The sequence below is a fragment of the Amphiura filiformis genome, chromosome 2, assembly GCF_039555335.1.
Source record: "Amphiura filiformis chromosome 2, Afil_fr2py, whole genome shotgun sequence".
NCBI classification, from domain to species: Eukaryota; Metazoa; Echinodermata; class Ophiuroidea; order Amphilepidida; family Amphiuridae; genus Amphiura; species Amphiura filiformis.
In genome coordinates, this window is record NC_092629.1 from 38,712,362 (window position 1) to 38,726,338 (window position 13,977).

At 38.7% G+C, this 13,977-nt stretch overlaps 1 long non-coding RNA gene across 1 annotated transcript in view; it reads left to right on the forward strand.

Annotated features, from left to right (window-relative positions):
* The window catches only part of LOC140146190 (uncharacterized), a 30,153-nt gene extending 18,524 nt beyond the window's left edge, over positions 1-11,629 (forward strand). Inside the window, exon 2 of the long non-coding RNA XR_011858203.1 lies at positions 7,783-11,629. This is a non-coding gene — a long non-coding RNA (uncharacterized lncRNA). The remainder of the gene's footprint in view (positions 1-7,782) is intronic.
* Positions 11,630-13,977: the final 2,348 nt, after the last annotated feature.

Genomic DNA, 13,977 nt, shown 5'->3' on the forward strand with positions numbered 1-13,977 from the left:
CCAAAAAAATTATGTATTTTTCTGGAATGGGGAGTAGGTCCTACGTAGGCCCCCTATAATTTGTTATTTGGGCAACATATTGCTACATTCTGTACCTATGCATTTAGGCCTATGAATCTGTTTATTTTTTTTAATTGTTTGCTTTGGGCATGTTTAATAATGATAAAAGCCACAGTAGGCCTATTTTCTGTATAATTTTTATTTGGCTTTCGTACAAGCTGCATTTTGTTTCATCTGACGGTATTTTGGCATGCTTGAATATCGATCAGCATGATCTGTAGGCCTATCCGATAATTAATTTTATAATGTTACGGATACTCCATGGGTCTGGAAGTTGAGGTCGGAGCTTTTATTTCGCGTCGAAGGCGGCGAAGTTTTCTTCTTTTTTTTGGGGGGGGGGGTGGTTGTTGTTGGTGGTGGTGTTTTGTTTTTTTTGCCCTCGAAGTACAGGGACATGAAGGTAAAATGGTTTTTAATACATATAGGGCCAACCCAGTTGTAGTAACTACAAATTTCGAACGTTTGAGGACTTTTAAACTCTAAACACTAACAATGTTTAATATTTAAACATGGCGTTTAAGAAATCGTTTATATCGTCAGTGTTCATAACACTTTGATGTGTGTAAGTGACTTTAGAGTGCGATTATTTGAAAAGGGAATGAAAGTGTTAGGTTTTATTTTGGATTTGTAAGGGGGACTGGAAGTTGAAGTCTGGGCTTTTATTTCGCGGCGAGGGCGGCGAAGGTTTTTTTTGCCGCCGAAGTTCAGGGACATGTATGCCTAGGTAAAATGGGTTATAATAGGGCCAACCAAATAAAACAAAAGTTTACACATTTACAATTCTCTTACCTTTCTTCGGCCAAAAGAAGAATCATGCCTGATTTAAGTCCTTAATTGTGATAATCAACGATTATATCCTCGGAATAGTTCCATCATTACAATTACTCAAATTCAACGAAGCTAAAAAAATAGTGTTCACAACTGCATGGTTGCTCAGGTATAGCGGCAGGTGTAGCTTTCTTGAGGTACACTACTGTTATGACCATTTTGCCAATTTTCCTTATTATGCAAAATAGAGACCTCAACGCAGCTACTTCAATAGTTAACACATTAGAAGTGGGCATAAAGACCTATTGATGGTCTAATCACTTGAATGATTTTGCAAATCTACGTTTATTTAATTTGTGTAACAAACATTTTAAATCTTTATAATTCAAGAGGGTGGTTACGGATGATTTGAACTAAACACCTGGATCGTGATGGGTAATTCTATAGAAATTTTACCTAAAGCTAAGTCAATGTATTTTTCAATCGCACCTGCACAATCATTGTTATTATTACGGTATCAATCTGCAATTGATCAATTTGTAAATGAGCAACCTATTTCTATAACACTCCATTCGTGGAAAATAATGGAGCGCTAAAACAATAGCGCGACGTCATAGATGTGTATTAAGTCGGTTAATGGCCGCGGATTAGAACGTGAGTGAATAAGAATGGCCTGGGCGCTTCGCGCCGCGGCCATTCTTATTCACTCACGTTCTAATCCTTGGCCATTATCCTATACATAAGCCCTGTGAATTTTGTTCATTTTTGTTCATTTTGTTCAAAGACAGATAAGCCCTGAAGAATTTTTGGCAGGTCGAAAGGGGGGGGGCAAGCAATTTTTGGCACAGATATTTTGGGCACTGTTTCTATATTACGCCCTAAAAAGGCGTAGGAAAACGTTACGAACACGTTCAAATATGCAAAATTTCCTGCTCGCTGCGCTCGCATTATATGTTAAGACAATTTAAGGTTTTAAATTCGGGTTCCCCAAAATCTTGCATGTGTAAGGGGGGGGGCAAAGATTTTTTGGCACGTCAAAAGGGGGGGGCAAAGGTTTTTTGGCACGTCGAAAGGGGGGGGCAAAGGTTTTTTGGCACGGCCAAAGGGGGGGGCAAGCGATTTTTGGCAGACCATTTTGAGAATTCACCCCCCCGGGGGTACACATAATTATTGCACCACCCCTAAGAAGGCCTCATTGGAGACTATTGAGGACAACCAAATTGATGACTTAGGCTACAATTTGGAAGACACATTTGTGTCAAAGTTGAATGAGAAAGAAGATAAACTTCCTTCTCCAAGTGATAAAAATACCCCTCAAAATGACACAGCCTCTGAGCATGAACAAATTGAGGAAACCATGAAAGACCCATTAAGTCATGACAAGCTGATTCTGGAGCAACACAATGACCCAGCACTCAAAGAGATCAATCAAAGGGCATTGACCCTAGAAGAAGCAGAGCAAAATTCTGTCGGTTTTTACAAACAAGATGATGTGCTAATGAGAAAATGGCGGCCCCCTGATGCACCTGCCGATGAAGAGTGGAAGGTAGTGCACCAAATTGTGGTACCAAAAGTATACCACACTGAAGTTATTAACATAGCACATGATAGTCCCATGGCAGGGCATTTGGGTGTTAAGAAAACTCATGAAAGAATTCTGAGACATTTCTGGTGGCCCACTCTCAGAAAAGATGTTTCTGAATATTGCAAAACATGTCACATATGCCAAGTAGTAGGGAAGCCAAATCAGAAAATACCTCCTGCTCCATTAAAGCCAATTCCAGCCTTTGATGAACCATTTAGTAGGGTTATTATTGATTGTGTAGGCCCCCTACCAAAGACCAAGTCAGGTAATCAACACCTTCTGACAATTATGTGCGCGTCAACACGCTTTCCTGAAGCCATACCCTTGAGAAATATTAAAGCAGTGACTATAGTGAAAGCTTTATCTAAGTTCTTCACATTTGTGGGGCTCCCCAAGTCCATGCAGTCAGATCAAGGATCAAACTTTACTTCTGGAGTATTTCAACAGGTCATGTATCAATTAGGTATAGAGCAGTATACCTCAAGTGCTTACCATCCAGAATCACAAGGTGCACTAGAAAGGTTCCACCAAACTTTAAAAAACATGATCAGGACATACTGTTTGGAATTTCAGAAGGACTGGGATGAGGGAGTACACTTGTTATTGTTTGCTGCTAGGGAAGCTGTTCAGGAAACTTTGGGATTTAGTCCTTTTGAGTTAGTGTTTGGACACACAGTGTGCGGGCCCTTAAAGTTGTTGAAAGAAAAGTGGCTCAATGAGAAATCAGATATCAATTTACTGGATTATGTCTCCAATTTTAAGCATAGGCTTAACAGAGCAACTGATATCGCCAAAGAAAACTTGAAACAGGGTCAGGCCAAAATGAAACAATGGTATGATCAACATGCCAGAGAAAGAGTGTTCAAACCAGGTGACAAAGTTCTGGTATTGTTTCCAATTCCAGGACACCCATTGCAAGCCAGATATCATGGCCCATGTGAGGTAGAGTCAAAAGTGGGTGAAGTAGATTATATTATCAAGACTCCTTGTAGACGCAAGAGCAGGCAGTTATGCCACATAAATATGCTCAAAGAGTATGTTGAAAGAAGTGACAGTGGCATTTCAAAACCTGTGTGTACAGTAAAACATGCTGATAATGTAGACAAACATGCCGATGTAGACAAGAGTAAAGATGACAATTCTGATGTCACATTGACCAGGATAAAGAGCTGGAGCACAAAGAGTATAATGTAAAATTGAACAATTCTGATGTGCTCACTAATTTGGACTCAAAGTTAGGTCATCTTTCTCAAGATCAACAAAGTCAAATTGCAAATTTGATTCACAAATTTGACAATATATTTCCTGACACGCCAAGTAGAACAAATGCTGCATTTCATGATGTAGATGTTGGTGATACAAAACCAATCAAGCAGCATCCTTACAGAGTCAATCCATTGAAAATGGAACATCTCAAAAATGAGATCAATTACATGCTAGACAATGATATCATAGAACCAAGTAGTAGTGAGTGGAGTTCACCATGCATACTTGTTCCCAAGCCTGATGGTTCATACCGATTGGTCGCAGACATGAGAGCTGCAAATGTTCATTAAAAGATAGACTCGTACCCAATTCCAAGAATTGATGATTGCATTGACAAAATTGGGAATGCAAAATTGTTAGCAAATTTGGTCTTTTGAAAGGGTACTGGCAGGTTCCGCTCACAGACCGTGCCAAAGAGATTTCTGCTTTTTGTACACCATTTGGTCTTTACCAATACAAAGTCATGCCATTCGGTTTGACAAATGCACCAGCAACATTTTCGAGAATGGTAAATCAAATTGTGGCAGACGTGACATAGAGGGATGTGAAGCGTATGTAGATGATTTGATTGTTTACAGTCAAACTTGGGAACAACACATGGAACAACTCCATCAATTGTTTAAGAAGCTGTCTGAAGTACAGTTGACAGTCAATCTGGTAAAAAGTGAGTTTTGCCATGCCACAGTCACATACTTGGGAGATGTTGTAGGTCAAGGTCAGGTGAAACCTATCAAAGCCAAAGTTGAAGCAATTGAGCAATACCCCACACCTGTAAACAAGAAGGCACTCATGTGATTTCTAGGAATGGTTGGCTATTATAAAAAGTTCTGTCCAAACTTTTCAGAGATAGCAAGTCCTTTGACTGATTTGTTGAAGAAAGATGCACAATTCATTTGGTCAGAACAGTGTGAAAATGCTTTTCACAAAGTCAAATCAATACTCATGAGTTCACCTGATTTTCAGAAGCAGTTTAAGTTGACTGTTGATGCCAGTGACATAGGCTGTGGAGGTGTTGTGATGCAAGAGGGTGAAGATCAAATAGATCACCCCATTTGTTACTTTTCAAGGAAATTCAACAAGCACCAGAGAAATTACTCCACAATTGAGAAGGAGTGTCTAGCATTGCTATTAGCACTGCTATATTTGGATGTGTATTTGGGTACCACAGTCGTGACAGTATACCCTGTGCTTGTTTTCACAGATCACAATCCCCTCACCTTCATCAACAGGATGAAGAACAAAAACCAACGACTGGTGAGGTGGAGTTTGACCTTGCAAGAGTACAATCTGGACATCAAACATATTAAGGGAAAAGACAATGTAATGGCTGATGCCTTGTCCAGAATTGCATAAAAAAAGACAAACAAAAATTCCTTTAAAAGGGAACTTGTGTGACAAGTAGTCACTGTGTATGTTGAGTTAAGCACTCAAAGTTAATATTATGTTGAAGTTGATGTAAAAGAAGAAAACATTTAAGAAAGTTTTCATTACATTCAAACTTTCTTCTTTTAAGGGGGAGGGTGTGATGTGCCCTGAGTAATTTAATTTGATGATTTATCTTTGTTTACAAAGTTACATGAGTGATGACATTTTGGGGGAATTACCCTCTCAAATTGAGCAAAACAAGTTGAATCATATCTAATTTGGAATATTTGGAGACCCCCTGAAAATGATGTAATGGGATTTCCCCTCAGGAAGTGATGTAATGGGATTTCCCCTCAGGAAGTGATGTAATGAGAAAGGTTAATGTTATAAGGCTTGGGAATTCCCACTGTCACATTTGGCTATTAATATTTGGGGATTTCCAACTGCTTGGTATATAAGAAAAGGTAAACATATTTCTTCACAGTTTATAGTGTTGATCTGGGCTAGCTAGCTAATATGCTTACAGTCCAATTCCTTCAAAGAAAGGAAATTGCAAACCAGAAATATTTTATGTAGTCAAAGTACTACTATTTACCAGTGTTGTCGGAGAAGATCTAGAATACGTCAAAGAACGTTATTCTTCCAAGAAAGGAATATATATTCTTCTGCCGATTTGCTGAAGTCTGGTTAAAGGAGCAACACAACTGTCAAAATAAGTGGGGACAACTGCATCGCAGTCCTGCTTCCTGAAGATATTGTGTGAAAGGTGGAAATAGCACCAAGTTTGGAGAAAGCAGCGCAAGGAGTTAAATTTGGAGAACTGCGCAAGGAGTTTAGCATAGGAGAACAGCGCAGAGTTTAGTATAGGAGAACTGCGCAAGGAGTTATAAACGTGTTTGGAGAACACCATTTTCGTATAAGGATTTTATACGCAAGGATTTATCAATGCAAGTGTACAAAGGACTTCGCTGATTTTCGCAGGACAAGTGAATTAGGATATATTACATCTGTCGTCCAGAACATTGCAAGAACTTTATAATCACCAAGAAGAAGAATGCTGGCTAAGTACTAAATAGTTAAAGAGTGATTATATTTGATTATTATGTATGTGCATTTGTTGTCATATATTGTACCAATCATAACTGGCTTTCAATTAAAGACTTAGATTTTATTAGCTTAATCAAACAGTGTATTTGTGTTGTGCATTCGTGTGAATTTGGGTAAAAGGTGATTTTGGCCTTGAGTCAAGTACGACTCGTAACACATGTAGTATGTTTGTTTACATGTGCTCATCTCATTTACACATGCTCGCCTCATTGCATGTATTTTCAGCCCGTAAACCAGTCGTAGACGAAGTGGCATTTTTTTAAACGAATTGGCAAATAGACGAAATGGTATTAGACTAACTGGTTATTAGACCATAGGAGGATTGGACCTAACGGTTATTAGACCAAATGGTTATTAAAAATATTAGACCAAATGGTTATTATACTATATGGTTAGTAGACATACTGGATATTAGACCAAACAATATTAGACTAAATGGATATTAGACTATATGATTATTATAGAGTAAATGGCTTAGCCTTTCTGGTGTTGACCAAGTGAATATAGACGAAACGGGAATTAGACCAAATGGTATTAGACCAAACGGCTATAGACCAAAATAGCATGTTATTGTAAATTTATATTAATAACTGATATTTTCAAATTGACGTATATGTGACGTATATTTAATTGCTTAAGCATAGGAGAAATGCATGGTTCGCAGGTTCTTGCCGCAGGTGGAAACACCATGGTATTTCCACTTGGGAAAAACAGCTTTTAACAAAAACTAAAAAAGTGATAAATATTTCATGTTTTAATCTCAAAACTAATTACTAAGTAGCAAAAATAATTTCCTGCGTGTAATAAAGCCAGATTTTGTAATTATTTATAAGTAACATATTAAGAAATTAAAGGCGTAGGTTTGCATTGCGCGCTAGTGCACTTACCTGAAATATGTCATATCAAATTCAAAACGTGTTCCATTTAAGGACTTGACTTCTTTACACTTTCAATCAAAATGTCCGTGCACTCGCACCCTTAACGCTTTACCATGTTTACAATCAAAGTTTTTTACACGCATCACGCCTTAGTTGCAATGGATTTAGACTCGGTCCCAGCCGATTTGTGCTCCTTCGTCACTTTGTTTAGAGACGGAGGAACACAAACCGGCTGGGACCGAGACAACAATGGATTGAGTCTGTGTGGGCGGAAGGGGGAGCGGGGGGGTCGTAAAAATATGATTATGGATTATGGGGCCTGCGATAGGAGGGTCATAAAAAATGACTCTCCGGTTACCGACATATTCATGACCCCCCCCCCTCCGAAGAAAATGAAATCCCTATAATAACAAAAACAATTGATTTAGGCACAACATCCAATTTGGTCCTATACAACTATCGGTGCCCGGTTAGGTACCGATGAATCTTAACATGACTCCCTGGATATATGATAAATTGTATCAAGCATAACAATTAACAGTTGCATAGTGTTATCGTTTTCATTATTTTAAATAAAAAACAAATGCACTGTACAAATGTTCAGGGTACGATAAAAAAAAAGGACCATCGGTACCTCTTCGGGCACCGATAGCGCTATAGGACCAAAAAGATATTGTGCCTTAATTAATTGAAATAATAAGGTAAACAACGTACAGCTTTAAGTCTTCTATTGTTTTACTCACGTATTTACAGAATATAATTCAGTGGATCAATCCAACCATGAATCGCCAGCACGTCGCGGTCGTCGCTTTGATGTTGGTCGTGTCGCTCAACATGGATTCGGCTTACATTGTCGAGATACCCACTGATGACATTGACTCATTGATACTACAAACATTATCAGGCATAGAGGAAGAATCCATGGATTTATTGTATAGGGAAGGTTATGAAGGATGCATGATATCGTTTTGTGGTGTTGACTGGAAAACGGAATGCCAGGACATGATTTATGATATGGATATAGAGGATGTGATTTTAGTAGGGCGGATAGAGGAGGTGACCACCCCCGCCCCGCTAAAGCAACCCATTAAAATAGTAAAAGCACATGATAAAATACCCGATTACTGTTGTACTTTTTGCACTAATCAATATTTTACGCTTCTACAACGGCGAGAAGATGATTATTTTCAAGGATACAGTGAAGAGACCGTTCCCCAGCAGCCGTTTAGGTACAAGCCGGGGCATAAGCTCCCACGGAATTCCCACCGCGTGTCTAACCGCAAATTGATATAAATAGAAATCTATTGTAATGCTCCGGAATGCCCCACCGCAAAAAAACCTTAGTAATCCATTGTAACAATAACAAATTACATTAACAAAATACTAGTATGGAATGAAATTTGACCTTTGACTCCATTTATTGAATATTTTAATGGAATTTCATTAAATGCGTAGCATGCAAGGCCCACGTAGCTCTCCTGTTTTGTCTGATTTCGATTATTTTAATTACCTAATCTTATGATCATAGGATTTTAATGTAACAAATCTCCACTTGTTAAAGAAGCTTGTTTTTTAAAGTTAAGAATCACCTATTGCGTGTTCAAAAAATAAATTTAACAAAAATTCATTGCTGGGCCACTTTTCGAGTTAATCGTGATTTTATGAAAATTTTCCCCATTCAATCCCGTATTGTAGCCAAACTTGAATATTGATTTTTCCATAGAAGTAAGAGACACTTCTTCCATGCATGATTTTATGTAACATAGTATACTGTGGGGCTCAAACATCATGGTTTTAGCTCTTATATAAAAATTGAAATACCGGCGTAAAACTTCAAATGGGGTCAAGGTTATTCAATCAAGATGAAAACTTCTTATAATTAAATCGGGTCATGTACTATTACAGACTGTTCACTATAAGATGGAACGCAACGTTTGAAAAATTACTTTAGGTTAACCCAAAGTAGCGCAAGGTAATAAAACCTATCATTAATGGTATGGTTTGTCACATTGTTTTGCACCTATTTGCACTAAGACACTTGGTGTCGCCTTAGCTTATAGCCATAGTTATATATAGTAACCTTGTTTCACACTAGCCACTCTATAGAGTACAGAAGGCCTTATATTTGTACACAAATACGGCTATACCCGCATGTTTAATATCGGTGTACCCAAAGCCTTCTGAGGACTTAAAATATTGGGCCCAATTGGGCAGAAAATGTGTAAAGAGTGAAAGTCCAAGTCACAAGCTTTAATTTAATGTAGGTTGCACTCTCGTAGCACTTAAAATAAAGAAATTGTAAAAAGTCCCCTCCCAGAGGAGGCGTCTCTCTTACTCGATCTCCATAGGTTGCCGTTGTCAGTCTCTCTTACTCACAGTGAGGCTATGAAATATGATGAGGGGAAAACTATTCCAGAGGGAGTATGTAAATTAAATGGAACAGCCATTTCAGAGGGAGTATGTAAATTAAACGGAACGACCTATTTTGGGGCCATTTCAGAAGGAGTATGTAAATTAAATGGAACAGCCAATGGATATGTAATTTAACTGGAACAGCTTTAACGCTTCACGCTGGTATTTCCAATTATTATATTATAATACGGATCTGTCTGTTTAGTCCTATGTGTGTGTGGTGGGGTGTGTGGGTGTTAGTAACAATATAATTCTCAGGTGCTATCTGTGTACAAATTCTGAACCCGGAAGCTGCTTTATTTGATGAGAAACGGCCGGCCCTTTGTTTTAACATTTGGGACACTGGGGCCCATTATATTTTACTTATGAGGTCCATGTACACATGTTGAAGTATAATTCTCTAGTGCTATCAGGCGACTCAAGCTGTACTGGGCACTGTAGCTGCTTTATTTACTGAGTAATGGCCGGCCCTATGTTTTGGCGTTTGGGGGCACTGGGGCCCATATTATGTGATATATGGGGCTCATATGTACATATAAGAATGTAATTCTCAGGTGCAATCTGTGTACAAACTCCGAGCCCTAAAGCTGTTTTATTTACTGAGTAATGGCCGGCCCTTGTTTTTAAGCGTTTGGGGCCCTGGGGCTCATGTTGTGTGACACATGTGGCTCATATATACATATAACGATATAATGCTTAAGACCTATTAGTGTACTAAATCTGAACCCTGTAGCTACTTTATTTGCTGAGAAACGGCCGGCCCTTTTTTAAACATTTGGGCCTTTGGGGCCCCTAGCCTTGAACATATAGGGCCAACATGGGCAAAAGGCACATCTACAATTTAGGACTTATACATGTGCCACATATGAGCTCTATTGCCCTTCTAGCTTTAGAGCTAGCCTTGTCAATCTGTTGCCAATTATTTTTAACATTTGGGGCCATGGGGCCCATAATATATAACATATGGGGCTCATGTATACTTGTATTTATAGAGTACCCCTGGGGCTATCAGTGTACTAACTCACGGCCCTGAGGCTGCTTCATCTGATGAGAAACGGCATGGTTTGTGTATATACATTGGGCCCCTGGGGCCTGTGACCTTTGACCTCTGGGGCCGAGATGGGCAAAAGGCATATCAACAACGGGGTAGGGCCCATAAGTGTACCACATATGGGCCCTGGGGCCGTTGTAGTTTTAGCGCTAGCCTTGACAGAATGATGTGTTTGATGGAGAAGGAGGAGATGGAGGAGAAGAAACCACAGGATGGGAAGATACCCTGCATGCTCTGCATGCAGGTATAAGGAGAAGAAACCATAGGATGGCAATATATCGTCCATGACAAATGAGTGAATGTTCGCATGCGGGTATAACTATATCATTTCAGTTTTTCAGCTACCATCATCACAATTACCATCATCACAAGGGCGAAAATACGCAATGCATCACGGGGAAAACGTTGACATCCAAAGCCCGCGTAATACGAATATATCATAGGAACATATGTCATGTGTTTTAAGGTCAATATGAAATGATGTTATACGCAAATGGACACTAAAAGCAATTTACAATGATGGTAAATCCATTTTCAATCTATTGATCACATGGAATACTTCGTGGAGTTGCTTAACATTATTATTATCACACTCGCGTGAACTGTCCAATAGTGGCTAGAATGGCGATGTCGACACTGGAGGTCAAAAATTGGACTGACAGGAGCAACCGATGACGGCGCATTGTGTTGTATCAAGTACTTTTCCATCCAGCACTTTTCTGTGACATTTGCAGCATCTTTGTGCCTCGGGAGGACAGTAATTGATGTGACAATAGAACCGTGGGTCATGTTCCATCTTCTACTGAATAGACTATAATACATGCTGTAGATACTATACTATATATGTATGACTAGAGAATACCATAAAACCTCGTCTACAAGCATATGAAGTGTTTTTGATGAAAGCTTAATTAAAACGAAACATCCGTAAATATGCCAATACCATCTTGCAACAGTGTCATTATGCTTGTATCGGTAATTTGGTTGCTCAAACTCCTCAATCTTATAAGTTTGTCGATGGATGGCGCCTGGATTAATCTAGCTTTCATCAAAAGCACTCTATATGCTTGCAAACGAGGTTTTACGGTATTTATTGCACGATTTCAATTAAATAGTAGAAATAAATAAGTCGCACTTGCATCACCGTTTGTATTTGTCATGGTCATTTATAATTGTCTCATTTTACTTTGTACGAAGTTACCACTTCGTGTGCTTGAATTTTAGCTTGGTACCCTTGCGGATCCGAAAAAAGTGAGACTAGCACTAGTCTCGAGACTCCCACAAGGGATATCAAATTCACTGTATATCCTCTTCTAATCTCGCTACCTTAGACTATATTTATAAATATATATTTATAAATACGCACGTGACCCATGGGCACGACATACCAAGACCAGCAAGCGTGACCAAATTCTCATGCCATTGACCACTATACAGAAAAGGATAGGAACTCTTTAGATAAATATCATCAAAATAGTATTAATTGAATAGCAAAATTATGTGGGGATTTCAAATTTGTACTCTGTCATCAAAAACAACATTTTGAAAGTATTTTCCGACGGAAAAAATATTTATCTACGGAAACGTTTGCAATATTATCACAAAGTTTAACAAAATAAACAATTTTGCTGCACAGTCTCCCGTTGCTTACCGCCTTTGCATTCAAATAAGAAGACCACCAGCTATGAAGAAGCTCACTTCGAGACTTATGCTGGTTTCATACTACCCTGCCGCTTGCCGCTGAGCGGCGTGGTGCACGCGCATTGTACACAAACGGACACAATCAAGGCTTGTCATTGGTTGAAACGCCCTGCCGCTTGCCGCAGCGGCAGGAAAGTATGCTGGGGGCTTTACTGTCGACAAGCTGTTATGGCATCGCGGAGGTGGTCATGTGCGTATTTATAAATACGTATTTATAAATAGTAGTCGAAGCATACTGATATCAAATTCACGTCTTCTAAGTCTCCAAAGGGGTATCAAATTTGCTGGGGGCTTTACTGTCGACAAGCTGTTATGGCATCGTGGAGGTGGTCATGTGCGTATTTATAAATACGTATTTATAAATAGTAGTCGAAGCATACTGATATCAAATTCACGTCTTCTTAGTCTCCAAAGGGGTATCAAATTTTCTGATTCCATGCCCAAGTATCATGTTGGTTTTTTGGAAATGTTGCTTAAAAAATATAACAAAATGTGACTTTTTGTCTTTCAAAAGTCATTTGGTACAATAATTGTCGTATATATGCACTCGGTCTTACAGGAGTACTTTCACCGTAACTCGATCCCGCGAAAACTAGTCCTGTTTAGGAGTATGTTCTTAAATCTGGCCCTACTACAATATTTTTATTTATCTAAAACTTGTCTCGGTATAGGGGTTACCTCCAGGAACCTCGGATCTAGCAGGAGTACCCAGAAAATCCTTGAGACCCCCCCAAAAAAAAAAACATTATGAATCATTTCCTATGGACTGACTCCTTCGTCGTCTGCCAACTTCAACAAAATTGAATTCTTGTCAACAGACAGCGCTCCAGGAGCACCATAACCTTTCTAGCTGTATGTTAGGGTTAGTGCCCAGGAGCACTATGTGTCGAAGATAACTCAATTGAACGTTGACCGACTGAGGGCAGCCGCCCGCCGAGTCTGCGATCATCTGATTGAAGTGCAAGAGACCAGTCTGCAGATGCAGGAATACCTCTCATTCCCAAGTCAATTTTTTTGCCATAAACCCAGTAGTCAGGCAGCATTTGTCATGATTTCACAGCTACTTTAGAAAATTGCATTTTTAAAATGGCGGTCAAAATCATTTAAAAGCTGAATAGGCTTTTCATCATATCACAACAATCAAAGAGAAAACATGCTTTCACAGAGATCTAACAATATAATAACGCCCAGGTTAAAGGGTGCCTCCGGCAATCACAACATTATGCCTTATGTTAGAAAAATAATTATCAAGCAGGAATCACATGGTTTTATTTAAAACGAACTCATTTTGACCATAAAAAGGAACAAAACAGCCGGCCATAAACACGCTATATTCAAAAATCCCGCACTGGACAATTTTGGCGCCCGGGAATTTTGAATATCACATGTTGAGGAGCGGCTGTATTAATTCGTTTTTATGGGCAATATGGGTTTGTTTCAAATAAAACAATGTGATTCGTGCTTGATAATTAACTTTCTAACATATAAGGTATAATGTTGTGATTGAAGAAGACACTCTTTGAGGGTGGTCTTAACCCTGGAATTATAGAAACTTTTGGGCCTCATAACTTATAAATTGTTGTTCTAAAGTATATAAAAGTATACATATTTAGAATGGAAATGACTTGATGAATCCATCTGTGAGGCTAAATTTGGTTAAAATTCTCAGTGTTGGAGAAAATAAAAAAAAATAAAAAAACAGATTTTTGGTCCATTTTTTTTTCATTTTTAAAAACTAGATAAAAATATCTAGGAAGGTTTTTTTTAGTTTTTTTAAATAGAGA